This window comes from Octopus sinensis, linkage group LG20, assembly GCF_006345805.1.
Source record: "Octopus sinensis linkage group LG20, ASM634580v1, whole genome shotgun sequence".
NCBI classification, from domain to species: domain Eukaryota; kingdom Metazoa; phylum Mollusca; class Cephalopoda; order Octopoda; family Octopodidae; genus Octopus; species Octopus sinensis.
The window spans coordinates 22,550,547-22,565,915 of NC_043016.1; positions in this window are offsets into that span (position 1 = coordinate 22,550,547).

Here is a 15,369-nt window from a genome sequence, read left to right on the forward strand (position 1 = left end):
TTTTACTCGCCAAGTACTACCAAAAACAACAAAAATTATTCCTCAAAATAAAGACCATTATTTTCCAAGACTTTCTACGAACTTTTGGGACAACCTTATATTTAATTGGTATTGCATTTAGTTTTGCATTCTGATAACATAGGGCTTGTTATCAGAATGCAAAACTTTTCAACATTAAACAGCATGCTATTCTTAGCCCACTTGTATATTTCATCTAATTCACATTGCAGCTGCATAGCATCTTCAGTTCTGTATCACCTGCGAGACTTCTGTATCACCTGCATAACTTGTGATTGTGGCTCTCTGTGTGGCTGAGGGCATATCCGAGAGGGCCATTATGAACAGTAGTGATCCCAGATCAGTACCTTGTGGAATACCGCTCACTATTTACATGTCATTAGAGGTGGCTCCATTGGCTACTCCTGCTTGACGTCTATCTGGCAGAAAGTCATGCAGTCATTCTCCAAATTTCTTAAATATGCCGAGATCACGCAGTTTGTGACATATCATTCCATGATCAACTTTATCAAAAGTCTTTGCAAAGTCTAGATATACCAAATCCACATTTGAGTGGTTGAGCAGCTGTTTCAACACCCAATCATAGTTTTGTAAGAGCTGAGTCAGGCTGCTTCTTTGTGGTTGGAAACCATGTTGGGTGTCAGTCAGCAAGTCATTTTCCTCAAGGAGCGTGGTTAGTTTTCTTCTGACTATTCATTACACGATTTTGCTGATGTGTGAGGTCAGAGAGACAGGTCTGTAGTTTTTGGCCGCTGCTCTGCTACTTCCTTTACAATTGAGGCATATTTTACCTTCCCACAGCTTGCTTGGAAGTTGCAAAGAATATCTAGAAGAGAAACTGCAGTGGTCTTGCTAGAACTCCCTTACATGATCTTTGAAGGATTGCTGGGAATCCATCAGGGCTAGTAGATGAGTTTGGGTTCATCTCATCTATAGCCCTTATTACATCGTCTTCTTTTATATTGATGTAATCAATCATCACTACCTCTGTTTATGTTTACATTGATAATGATGATAATAATAATAATAATTTATTCTTTTTATTGGCCACAAGGGCTGACACACATGATTAGAAACATAAAGGGACAGAACAGGACGAAAGGTTACAAAGGGTTTTGTCCGTTTTTGAAAAAATAATCCGTGTAAACAACAGTGTAACAATGAAAATATTTAACAACGAAAAACTCCCAAAAGGGGGAGGTGTTACGAAAAGTTCCTGGTGGAAAAAACCCATTAAAGCCAACAGGAGCCTGGTCAAAAAAAGGCGCGCGTGCTTTCCGGTTCGGAAGGAGGATCTCTGTTGCCTTTTATGGCGCGAGGTGGGTGTTTTTTTGGAAGAGCTTGTGACAATGTGTGTGTTTGTGGAGGGTATGTTGTTGGAAGGAAGGAACAGCCGACTGTTCGCTTCATAGCCATTTTTGTTTAAATGTGTTTGTTATTTTCACAATGTTCAAAAGTTTAAAATTTTGCCTAGCCAACTAGCTTCGTACGAAGTTAGTTGGTTTGGCCACAAAAATATCCAAAAATATTAACACTTTTAAAGAAATTACCAATCAAATTGGCACAAAACTTACGCAGCTTTTGGAGACACGTCCATCCGCTTTGAAAGAAATAATAATAATAATTAATTCTTTTTATTGGCCAGAATGATTAGGAACATAAAGGGACAAAACAGGATGAAAGGTTACAAAGGGTTTTGTCCGTTTTTGAAAAAAATCCGTGTAAACAACTGTATAACAATAATTATATAACAACATAAAACACCCAAAAAGGGGAGGCGTTACGAAAGGTTCCTGGTGGAAAAAACCCCACAAAAGCCAATGGGAGCCTGGTCAAAAAAAGTGGGGGTAGAGAGCCCCTTTTTTCTCCTTTTATATTACCTTATTGAATCACAGGCGAAACCTGAGAACTGGTCCATTTATACAGGCCAGTCTCGCACAATTCACCCACCTTTCATAAAACTTGCTATCAGACAGCACTCTCCTCTCTAACCTCATCATCCTTTTCAAGTGAAACTTGAAAAAGTTGATGAGGCCTTGACCAAAGAGGAAAGTGTCTGACTTTAGTCCTTTCAAACGAGTCCACCATACAACTTCTTTTGCCACAGCCACTAGGCACAAGAAAACGGCCTTGCCCTCCTTGTTAAAGGAGGTCGGCGGGGCAATCTTCACTATGGATTCAGCCGATAGTCAGATCCGTCCTACACGTGACAGTAGCTGTTCGACATAAACCCATATTTCAGCAATACTCGGGCACTGGACGAGTGTGTGCAGAACGGTTTCGTCGTCCTGGCAACACCTCGGGCAGGCCTGGCTGACGGCACTTCCGTGCCGGTAGAGTTTATCTCAAACAGGCAGAGCCCCTCGGTAGCACTGCCAGGCAAGCGACCTCTGGAAATTATCCATCGGCCCCGGCCTGAAAGTCCTCCCGAACAGACCGCTCAATTCGTCATCTTCAACGCCTAGAGTTTCCCAAAGAACGTCGTCGCATTTTTCCTCCACTAACCCTCTATAGAACGCTAGAGTGGAGCTGTAACCGATCGCATTGGCCGCCTGACGGAGGGCGGAGAGGGCTTGACGGCACTCGAGGTGCCAAGCGGTCTACGTTTGATCCAGGTCTGCAGCTCCGTCAAAGAGACGAGCTGCGGAAAATCGCGTCTGACAAAAGACGACCACACCTGTTCACCGTCTAGGAAGCGCTTGAGATGCCGCAGCCTGAGCGCATGTCTGCGCAACAGCAACCACGGCATTCCAAGGCCTCCGTTCAGCAGTCATTGAGAGCAGATGGATCGCCTGACCAGTGGCACCTGACCCTTCCACAAAAAGTCGAAGAGCAGGCGTACCAGCTTGGCCAACCAGCGGTCGGGAAAAGGATGACGGTCAAGCGGTAATAGATGACGGATGCGATGTACGCATTCGCCACCTCCGCTCGACCTTTCACGGACAGCTTCCTCTCGGCCCATTTCTGGGTGAGACATGCCACCCTGCTCGTCACCTCTTCCCAGTTCTTATCCACCTGGAGGTCCGGACCGAACCAGACCCCGAGCAGTTTAACGGGTCCGTCTGTCCAGCGCCCTACGACGCTGTTGGACGGCATGGGCTTGCCTCTCCAGGTGCCCAGTTGCAAGCCCACAGACTTTTCCGCGTTAATCTTTGCCCCTGTCACCGCTTCGTACTGGTTTAGCGTCTCGCCAATCAGGCCAATGTGCCTGTGGCTCGACACCACCACGGTGACGTCGTCGGCATAAGCAGACACGCTGTTTCTGCCTCCTAGATCACGCGGGATATCCCTCAAAGCCTCCAACTTGCGCAGTAATGGCTCGAGAGTCAAAATGTACAAGAGGGAGGAGAGAGGGCATCCTTGGCGGACTGAACGCGAGATGTCGAACGGTTCCGAAAGGTGACCGTTCACCCGTATCACCGAGCAGATGTTGCTGTATAAAGCAGCTATCCACCCGCGGAAGCTGGACCGAAGCCGGCTGCCTTGAGGACAGCTGCCAGGTACCGATGGTCGACCCTATCGAAAGCTTTACTCTGATCCAAGTTGATCAAAGCCCCACCCGCGCCAGCGTCGTTATCCACCCTCTCTATGATGTAGCGCATGAGATGGAGGTTGTCGTGTATCGACCTGGTCGGCACGGCGCATGTCTGCGTCTTGCCGACCAGCTTGTCCATGGCAAGCGCCAATCTCTTGGCTAGCACCTTGGCCAAAATCTTCAACTCTGCATTGAGCAGAGTGATGGGCCGGAAATTCCCTATAACGGCCCCCTTGTTTGGGTCCTTCTTTAGCAAAGCCACCACCCTCGACAGACAAAAGCAGGAATTCTCCCGTTTTGCTGCCAGTTGCAGTAGACGTTTGCCAACAGGCCCGCAATCAAGCCTGCACCGTTGTCCGTTCCACCGCTCGTCCCAAACAGTTGAGCAAAGTGCCGCTGAAGCACCGTACACATCTGCTTCGGTTGGGTAACCTCGCGCCCGTTCTGGTCCACCAAAGACCGAATGGTTGCTCTGTTGCCTCGCTTCGCCTCCGCCACGCGGGCCCATCGAGCGGCTCTAGTCCCCTCCCCGCTTAGCGAACGTGCCTTAGCTCTGACAACGCAGCCTTCGTGTTTGGTGTTGAAGTGTTGGTCGAGGGCCAACACGTCGGTCGCTATGCCAGTGTCAAGAGCCTCGTCTAGTTTCTTAACTAAATCCCGCTCTCTCTTCCTACGTTCAATAGTTAGAGTCTTACTATACCTAATCGACTCTACTCTAAATGCTCTCTTGAGGGCGAACCACCAGTTGTTGTTGATGATTGCCCCCGTGACCGCCCGCTTAACTAGTAAACTAATCCGGTCTCTGTAAGCTTTGCACGCCGTTAACGACGCGTTCAGCTTCCAGTAGCCGGGTCCCTGTCTATGTAGCCTATCTAAGTCGACCGTACAGATCACTAATTTGTGGTCCGTATATTCGACTAGGTGGAATTGTGGACACCCTACGCTGTCCTTATCCGCTGGCCTACAAAACACTCTATCTAAGTACGATCTAGACGACCCGATGCGGTTTGTCCAAGTCCACATTGGCACATTCGGGTTGTCTAGTCGAAACCTGTCGGACAGCTGAAAGCGGCCGAGTAGGTTGGCGAGGCTCTTGCACCCTCCCCTTCTCCTATCAGACGCTCCCCTGCCCACCCGATCAAAACGTTCGTCTAAGACAGCGTTCCAATCCCCAACTAGCACTAGAGTGCGTGACGTTCCCAGGAAAACTTCCAGACGTTTGAAATAATCCGACTGCCCTGCTCCTGTCGGAGCGTAGGCAGCCAGCAGTCTGAAAGCACCGCCGTCACTACCGTCGACGTCGAGGACCACCAACTTACCTTCCGGATCCAGGAAGACTGTCCTTATTTTCAGGTCCAGGCCCTTCTGAAACAACACCGCAGTACCACCACCGCCCGCTCCCGGCCGACACGGAGATAGAAATATCTCGTATCCGCCGAAAAGGGCTGCGAGTTCCTGCGGGTGGGAGAGCCTGGTTTCACTGATGGCTGCTACATCCACATCATGAAACCTCAGGTCGTTTAACAGGTGACCCTGTTTCCAAGGTGACCCGAGGCCTCTCACATTCAAGCAACCGATTCTAAGATTTGCCATGTTTCAAAAGTTAGGGAAAAAATAGGAGAAAAAAGGCTCTACTTACTGTTGTTGGTGGTGGGGGTGGCTCCCTTGTGCATTTGCACGGGTTCTTCAACAATATTTTTATAAAGTTTCTGAGAGAAACTTTTCCCTAGCGATCCCACATCGTTAGGGAATATTTGCTTGATTTCATCATATGTTTTTGCATTTATTTTTATTGTGAGAATGTGTGCTGGTGGTATGTTTTGTGTTGGTATGATGAAATCGGTTATATTTGTACTAGTTTTGTTTTTTAAGTACTCCACTAGTTTTTGGTTCTTTGTGTTTATTGATGTAATTGTGTCTGTGTGTGTTTGTGTGTGTGGCAGTGGCAGTAGTGGTGTCGAAAGTGTTGTTGTTGTTGTTGTTGTGAGTGTGTGTTGTTGTTGATGTTGTTGTTGATGTTGGGAAGTACTATTTGTTCGTGCTTCCCCTGTAAATCTTTTTGTTTTTTCCTCCTTTTCTTCTTTGGAGGCACTATACTCCATTCTCCTTTGGTGGAATCAGAGCTCGCACAATCTGAGATCTCTTCATCCGGCAAAGGAATGGTTGAGGGGTCTGCTTCAGCAGCAGGACGAAAGGTTGTTGGTTCCGCCGGTATCGGTGGTGCCGCTGCTCCTGTTGCTGTTGATGTTGCTGCAGTTGATCTTCGAGGTACTGGTGTCGGTGTTCGCCCAACTGACGAGCTCCGCAAGAAGCCGGTCGGTTTGGCTACAAAAATATTTTTAAAAATTCAAACTTATTAACAAATTTCCAATAAAATTGGCACAAAACTCACAGAGCTGATTCACGTACGTCCGTCGTGTCGGAAGGAATAATAATAATAATAATAATAATCAATTCTTTTTTATTGGCCACAAGGGCTGACACGCATGATTACATAAAGGGACAAGACAGGACGAAAGGTTACAAAGGGTTTTGTCCGTTTGTTAAAAAATCCGTGTAAAAAAACTTTATAACAATGATTATTAAAACAATGAAAAACTCCCAAAAGGGGGAGACGTTTCGAAAGGTTCCTGGTGGAAAAAACCCTACAAAAGCCAACGGGAGCCTGGTCAAAAAAAGGGGGTGTAGAGAGTCCCCTTTTTATCTCCTTTTACATTACCTTTTTTTGAAATCACAGGCGAAACCTGAGAACTGGTCCATTTATACAGGCCAGTCTCGCACAATTCACCCACCTTTCATAAAACTTGCTATCGGACAGCACTTTCCTCTCTAACCTCATCTTCCTTTTCAAGTGAAACTTGAAAAAGTTGATGAGGCCTTGACCAAAGCGGAAAGTGTCTGTCTTTAGCCCTTTCAAACGAGTCCACCACACGACCTCTTTCGCCACAGCCACTAGGCACAAGAAAACGGCCTCACCCTCCTTGTTAAAGGAGGTTGGTGGGGCAATCTTCACTATGGATTCGGCCGATAGTCGGATCCGTCCTACACGTGACAGTAGCTGTTCGACATAAATCCATATTTCAGCAATACTCGGGCACTGGACGAGTGCGTGCAGAACGGTTTCGTCGTCCTGGCAACACCTCGGGCAGGCCCGGCTGACGGCACTTCCGTGCCGGTAGAGTTTATCTCGAACAGGCAGAGCCCCTCGGTAGCACTGCCAGGCGAGAGACCTCTGGAAATTATCCATCGGCCCCGGCCCGAAAGTCCTCCCGAACAGACTGCACAGTTCGTCATCTTCAACGCCTAGAGTTTCCCCGAGAACGTCGTCGCATTTGTCCTCCACTAACCCTCTATAGAACGCTAGAGTGGAGCTGTAACCGATCGCATTGCCCGTCTGACGGAGGGTGGAGAGAGCTTGACGGCACTCGAGGTGCCAAGCGCCCTTTCTCGGTCTACGTTTGATCCAGGTCTGCAGCTCCGTCAAAGAGACGAGCTGCGGAAAATCGCATCTGACAAAAGACGACCACACCTGTTCACCGTCTAGGAAGCGCTTGAGATGCCGCAGCCTGAGCGCATGTCTGTGCAACAGCAACCACGGCATTCCAAAGGCTTCCGTTCAGCGGTCGTTGACAGCAGATGGATCGCCTAACCAGTGGCACCTGACCCTTCCACAAAAAGTCGATGAGCAGGCATACCAGCTTGGCCAACCAGCGGTCGGGACAAGGGACGACGGTCAAGCGGTAATAGATGACGGATGCAATGTACGCATTCGCCACCTCCGCCCGACCTTTCAGGGACAGCTTCCTCTCGGCCCATTTCTGGGTGAGACGTGCCACCCTGCTCGTCATCTCTTCCCAGTTCTTATCCACCTGGAGGTCCGGACCGAACCAGACCCCGAGCAGTTTAACGGGTCCATCTGTCCAGCGCCCTACGACGCTGTTGGACGGCATGGGCTTGCCTCTCCAGGTGCCCAGTTGCAAGCCCACAGACTTTTCCACTTTAATCTTTGCCCCTGTCACCGCTTCGTACTGGTTTAGCGTCTCGCCAATCAGGCCAATGTGCCTGTGGCTCGACACCACCACGGTGACGTCGTCGGCATAAGCAGACACGCTGTTTCCGCCTCCTAGATCGCGCGGGATACCCCTCAAAGCCTCCAACTTGCGCAGTAATGGCTCGAGAGTCAAAATGTACAAGAGGGAGGAGAGAGGGCATCCTTGGCGGACCGAACGCGAGATGTCGAACGGTTCCGAAAGGTGACCATTCACCCGTATCACCGAGCAGATGTTGCTGTATAAAGCAGCGATCCACCCTCGGAAGACTGGACCGAAGCCGGCTGCCCTGAGGACAGCTGCTAGGTACCGATGGTCGACCCTATCGAAGGCTTTACTCTGATCCAAGTTGATCAAAGCCCCACCCGCGCCAGCGTCGTTACCCACCCTCTCTATGATGTAGCGCATGAGATGGAGGTTGTTGTGTATCGACCTGGTCGGCACGGCGCATGTCTGCGTCTTGCCGACCAGCTTGTCCACGACAAGCGCCAATCTCTTGGCTAGCACCTTGGCCAAAATCTTCAACTCTGCATTGAGCAGAGTGATGGGCTGGAAATTCCCTATAACGTCCCCCTTGTTTGGGTCCTTCTTTAGCAAAGCCACCACCCTCGACAGACAAAAGCAGGAATTCTCCCGTTTTGCTGCCAGTTGCAGTAGACGTTTGCCAACAGGTCCGCAAACAAGTCTGGCATTGAAAAGTAAAGCTCGTAGGGCAGACCATCCAAACCCGGCGATCTACCTCTCGTGCAACTCTTCATCGCTTCCTGTACTTCCCAGGCAGATATCGGTCCTTCGCAGCACTCTGCCTCGCTGTCCGAGAGTTGCGGTAGGCCGTCCAGGTACACACCGAAGTCTGTACCGTTGGTGTCCGTTCCACCGCTCGTGCCAAACAGTTGAGCAAAGTGCCGCTGAAGCACTGTACACATCTGCTTCGGTTGGGTAACCTCGCGCCCGTTCTGGTCCACCAAAGACCGAATGGTTGCTCTGTTGCCTTGCTTCGCCTCCGCCACGCGGGCCCATCGAGCGGCTCTAGTCCCCTCCCCGCTTAGCGAACGCCCTTAGCTCTGACAACGCAGCCTTGTTTGGCGTCGAAGTGTTGGTCGAGGGCCAACCTTGCCGCCAACACGTCGGTCGCGATGCCAGTGTCAAGAGCCTCGTCTAGTTTCTTAACTAAATCCCGCTCTCTCTTCCTACGTTCAATAGCTAGAGTCTTACTATACCTAATCGACTCTACTCTAATTGCTCTCTTGAGGGCAAACCACCAGTTGTTGTTGATGATTGCCCCCGTGAGCGCCCGCTTAACTAGTAAACTAATCCGGTCTCTGTAAGCTTTGCACGCCGTTAACGACGCGTTCAGCTTCCAGTAGCCGGGTCCCTGTCTATGTAGCCTATCTAAGTCGACCGTACAGATCACTAATTTGTGGTCTGTATATTCGACTAGGTGGAATTGTGGACACCCTACGCTGTCCTTATCCGCTGGCCTACAAAACACTCTATCTAAGTACGATCTAGACGACCCGATGCGGTTTGTCCAAGTCACATTGGCACATTCGGGTTGTCTAGTCGAAACCTGTCGGACAGCTGAAAGCGGCCGAGTAGGTTGGCGAGGCTCTTGCACCCTCCCCCTCTCCTATCAGACGCTCCCCTGCCCACCCGATCGAAACGTTCGTCTAAGACAGCGTTCCAATCCCCAACTAGCACTAGAGTGCGTGACGTTCCCAGGAAAACTTCCAGACGTTTGAAATAATCCGACTGCCCTGCTCCTGTCGGAGCGTAGGCAGCCAGCAGTCTGAAAGCACCGCCGTCACTACCGTCGACGTCGAGGACCACCAACTTACCTTCCGGATCCAAGAAGACTGTCCTTATTTTCAGGTCCAGGCCCTTCCGAAACAACACCGCAGTACCACCACCGCCTGCTCCCGGCCGACACGGAGATAGAAATATCTCGTATCCGCCGAAAAGGGCTGCGAGTTCCTGCGGGTTGGAGAGCCTGGTTTCACTGATGGCTGCTACATCCACATCGTGAAACCTCAGGTCGTTTAACAGGTGACCCTGTTTCCAAGGTGACCCGAGGCCTCTCACATTCAAGCAACCGATTCTAAGATTTGCCATGTCTCAAAAGTAAGGGAAAAAAAAGAGAAAAAAGGCTCTACTTACTGTTGTTGGTGGTGGGGGTGGCTCCCTTGTGCTTTTGCACGGGTGCTTCCACAATGTTTTTATAAAGTTTCTTCGAGAAACTTTTCCCTAGCGATCCCACATCGTTAGGGAATATTTGTTTGATTTCATCATATGTTTTGCATTTATTTTATTGTGAGAATGTGTGCTGGTGGTGTGTTTGTGTTGGTATGATGAAATCGGTTATATTTGTACTAGTTTTGTTTTTTAAGTACTCCACTAGTTTTTGGTTCTTTGTGTTATTGATGTAATTGTGTCTGTGTGTGTTGTGTGTGTGGCAGTGGCAGTAGTGGTGTCGAAAGTGTTGTTGTTGTTTGTTGTTGTGAGTGTGTGTTGTTGTTGTTGTCGTTGTTGATGTTGGGAAGCACTATTTGTTCGTGCTTCCCCTGTAAATCTTTTTGTTTTTTCCTCCTTTTCTTCTTTGGAGGCACTATACTCCATTCTCCTTTGTTGGAATCAGAGCTCGCACAATCCGACTCTTCATCCGGCAAAGGAATGGTTGAGGGGTCTGCTTCAGTAGCAGGACAAAAGTTTTTGGTTCCGCCGGTATCGGTGGTGCCGCTGCTCCTGTTGCTGTTGATGTCGCTGCTGTCGACCTTCGAGGTACTGGTGTCGGTGTTGGTTTGGTGGTGGTTGTCGGTGTTGGTTTGGTGGTGGTTGTTGTTGTGGAGGTGGTGTTGTTCGTCTTGGTGCTGGTGTTGGTGATGGTGTTGGTGGTGTGGCAGCCTTTGGTGTTTCTTGCTGTTTTTGTTGTTTCTGTTGTTGTTGCTTGTGTTGTTGTTGTTGTTGTTGTTGCTGCTGCCTCTTGCTGAAAGCCTCCATCCTCTTTTTGTGAATGGGACAGTCCCTCTTTAAGTGGCTTTCGCTGCTGCAGAGGAAACATTTTGGCTTTCGCCCCTCCACAGCAACGTTTAGCCTGGTGCCGTCCGGCAAACTTACGAAATCAGGGACTTTACTGATATTCTCTTGCTGAACTTGCGCAAGAAGCAGCACTCCCATCCCCAACCAGTTTTTCGCCCTCACTCTCCTGACATCTAGAATGGTGGTAGTGTCCTCTATATCATAGAGGACAGCTGCCACCAGCCATGACATATCTAGCTCGGGGGGGGGGCGAGGTCAATTTTTATTTTTGTTACTCTTCGCCCGAGGTGGGTCGGAACTAGTAACAAATTCTCAGTTTGCAAGGGCGAAATGGCGTTCGCCCTTGCAAGCTCCTCTGTTGGGAAGCGAACCTCCACGGTTCCAAAACACTTCCCCTTGGTTACGTAGCTCTTTTGGGCCCAAATGGGCTTTAGAGCTATCTCCAACTGTTGGGGTGTGGCATTTGTCATTCTTTTTAGTTTTCTGTCGAAAACTTTGTATATTATTGTTTTCTTGTTGGTGCTTTCAATCACTTCTTGTGGAGTATTGAGGAAGATGCCATTGCCATCCTTCCTCAACAACTCCTTCGCTCTTTTCACATCTTCTAGAGTTATCTTAACTTCCTCCGAAATTTGCTTCGCAGCAGAAGCAAATTGTTGGAAGTTTTTTCTTTTTTCTCCGTGTCAATGTTTGTAATGATTTTTGTAATTGTTTTTCTTCCTCCTCCTTCCGTACCAAAGCATTGGGTGAAGGCAGAGAGGGGAAAATCGAGAATTACGTCGAACGCGACGTCCTGGCTTGCATTCTCCTTTTGAACGGAGCGCGTGCTCTCCGGTTCGGAAGGAGGATCTTTGTTGCCTTTTAAGGCGTGAAGTGGGTGTTTTGTACGAGTTGTTGTGTGGTTTGCGGAGGGAATGTATCTTGAAGGAAGGAACAGCCAACTGTTCGCTTCATAGCCATGTTTGTTTGTAATATTCAAAATGTTGAAAAATGTCAAATGTTCAAATTTTTAAAACGTAATTTCACCCCGAATGGGGCAAAATTTCGCCCAACCGACGAGCTCCGCAAGAAGCCAGTCGGTTTGGCCACAAAAATATTAAAAAATATTCAAACTTATCGGCAAATTTCCAGTAAAATTGGTGTCAAATTCACGGAGCTGATTCACGTACGTCCATCGGCGTCGGAAGGAATAATAATAATAATAATCAATTTTTTATTGGCCACAAGGGCTGACACGCATGATTACATAAAGGACAAGACAGGACGAAAGGTTACAAAGGGTTTTGTCCGTTTGTTAAAAAAATCCGTGTAAAAAACTTTAAAGCAATGATTATAAAAAACAATGAAAAACTCCCAAAAGGGGGAGACGTCTCGAAATGTTCCCGGTGGAAAAAAACCCTACAAAAGCCAACGGGAGCCTGGTCAAAAAAAGGGGGTGTAGAGAGTCCCCTTTCTTCTCCTTTTACATTACCTTTTTCTTTGAAATCACAGGCGAAACCTGAGAACTGGTCCATTTATACAGGCCAGTCTCGCACAATTCACCCACCTTTCATAAAACTTGCTATCGGACAGCACTTTCCCTCTAACCTCATCTTCCTTTTCAAGTGAAACTTGAAAAAGTTGATGAGGCCTTGACCAAAGAGGAAAGTGTCTGTCTTTAGCCCTTTCAAACGAGTCCACCACACGACCTCTTTCGCCACAGCCACTAGGCACAAGAAAACGGCCTCGCCCTCCTTGTTAAAGGAGGTCGGCGGGGCAATCTTCACTATGGATTCGGCCGATAGTCGGATCCGTCCTACACGTGACAGTAGCTGTTCGACATAAACCCATATTTCAGCAATACTCGGGCACTGGACAAGTGCGTGCAGGACGGTTTCGTCGTCCTGGCAACACCTCGGGCAGGCCCGGCTGACGGCACTTACGTGCCGGTAGAGTTTATCTCGAACAGGCAGAGCCCCTCGGTAACACTGCCAGGCGAGAGACTTCTGGAAATTATCCATTGGCCCCGGCCCGAAAGTCCTCCCGAACAGACCGCTCAGTTCGTCGTCTTCAACGCCTAGAGTTTCCCCGAGAACGTCGTCGCATTTTTCCTCCACTAACCCTCTATAGAACGCTAGAGTGGAGCTGTAACCGACCGCATTGCCCGCCTGGTGGAGGGCGGAGAGGGCTTGACGGCACTCGAGGTGCCAAGCGCCCTTTCTCGGTCTACGTTTGATCCAGGTCTGCAGCTCCGTCAAAGAGACGAGCTGCGGAAAATCGCGTCTGACAAAAGACGACCACACCTGTTCACCGTCTAGGAAGCGCGTGAGATGCCGCAGCCTGAGCGCATGTCTGTGCAACAGCAACCACGGCATTCCAAGGCCTCCGTTCAGCGGTCGTTGACAGCAGATGGATCGCCTGACCAGTGGCACCTGACCCTTCCACAAAAAGTCGAAGAGCAGGCGTACCAGCTTGGCCAACCAGCGGTCGGGACAAGGGACGACGGTCAAGCGGTAATAGATGACGGATGCGATGTACGCATTCGCCACCTCCGCTCGACCTTTCACGGACAGCTTCCTCTCGGCCCATTTCTGGGTGAGACGTGCCACCCTGCTCGTCACCTCTTCCCAGTTCTTATCCACCTGGAGGTCCGGACCGAACCAGACCCCGAGCAGTTTAACGGGTCCGTCTGTCCAGCGCCCTACGACGCTGTTGGACGGCATGGGCTTGCCTCTCCAGGTGCCCAGTTGCACCCCACAGACTTTTCCGCGTTAATCTTTGCCCCTGTCCCCGCTTCGTACTGGTTTAGCGTCTCGCCAATCAGGCCAATGTGCCTGTGGCTCGACACCACCACGGTGACGTCGTCGGCATAAGCAGACACGCTGTTTCCGCCTCCTAGATCGCGCGGGATGCCCCTCAAAGCCTCCAACTTGCGCAGTAATGGCTCGAGAGTCAAAATGTACAAGAGGGAGGAGAGAGGGCATCCTTGGCGGACCGAACGCGAGATGTCGAACGGTTCCGAAAGGTGACCGTTCACCCGTATCACCGAGCAGATGTTGCTGTATAAAGCAGCGATCCACCCGCGGAAGACTGGACCGAAGCCGGCTGCCTTGAGGACAGCTGCCAGGTACCGATGGTCGACCCTATCGAAGGCTTTACTCTGATCCAAGTTGATCAAAGCCCCACCCGCACCAGCGTCGTTACGCACCCTCTCTATGATGTAGCGCATGAGATGGAGGTTGTCGTGTATCGACCTGGTCGGCACGGCGCATGTCTGCGTCCCGCCGACCAGCTTGTCCACGACAAGCGCCAATCTCTTGGCTAGCACCTTGGCCAAAATCTTCAACTCTGCATTGAGCAGAGTGATGGGCCGGAAATTCCCTATAACGTCCCCCTTGTTTGGGTCCTTCTTTAGCAAAGCCACCATCCCTCGACAGACAAAAGCAGGAATTCTCCCGTTTTGCTGCCAGTTGCAGTAGACGTTTGCCAACAGGTCCGCAAACAAGTCTGGCATTGAAAAGTAAAGCTCGTAGGGCAGACCATCCAACCCGGCGATCTACCTCTCGTGCAACTCTTCATCGCTTCCTGTACTTCCCAGGCAGATATCGGTCCTTCGCAGCACTCTGCCTCGCTGTCCGAGAGTTGCGGCAGTCCGTCCAGGTACACACCGAAGTCTGTACCGTTGGTGTCCGTTCCACCGCTCGTCCCAAACAGTTGAGCAAAGTGCGCTGAAGCACCGTACACATCTGCTTCGGTTGGGTAACCTCGCGCCCGTTCTGGTCCACCAAAGACCGAATGGTTGCTCTGTTGCCTCGCTTCGCCTCCGCCACGCGGGCCCATCGAGCGGCTCTAGTCCCCTCCCGCTTAGCAAGCAAGCCTTCGTGTTTGGCGTCGAAGTGTTGGTCGAGGGCCACCTTGCCGCCAACACGTCGGTCGCGATGCCAGTGTCAAGAGCTTCGTCTAGTTTCTTAACTAAATCCCGCTCTCTCTTCCTACGTTCAATAGCTAGAGTCTTACTATACCTAATCGACTCTACTCTAATTGCTCTCTTGAGGGCAAACCACCAGTTGTTGTTGATGATTGCCCCCGCGAGCGCCCGCTTAACCAGTAAACTAATCCGGTCTCTGTAAGCTTTGCACGCCGTTAACGACGTGTTCAGCTTCCAGTAGCCGGGTCCCTGTCTATGTAGCCTATCTAAGTCGACCGTACAAATCACTAATTTGTGGTCCGTATATTCGACTAGGTGGAATTGTGGACACCCTACGCTGTCATTATCCGCTGGCCTACAAAACACTCTATCTAAGTACGATCTAGACGACACGATGCGGTTTGTCCAAGTCCACATTGGCACATTCGGGTTGTCTAGTCGAAACCTGTTGGACAGCTGAAAGCGGCCGAGTAGGTTGGCGAGGCTCTTGCACCCTCCCCCTCTCCTATCAGATGCTCCCCTGCCCACCCGATCGAAACGTTCGTCTAAGACAGCGTTCCAATCCCCAACTAGTACTAGAGTGCGTGACGTTCCCAGGAAAACTTCCAGACGTTTGAAATAATCCGACTGCCCTGCTCCTGTCGGAGCGTAGGCAGCCAGCAGTCTGAAAGCACCGCCGTCACTACCGTCCACGTTGAGGACCACCAACTTACCTTCCGGATCCAAGAAGACTGTCCTTATTTTCAGGTCCAGGCCCTTCTGAAACAACACCGCAGTACCACCACCGCCCGCTCCCGGCCGACACGGAGATAGAAATATCTCGT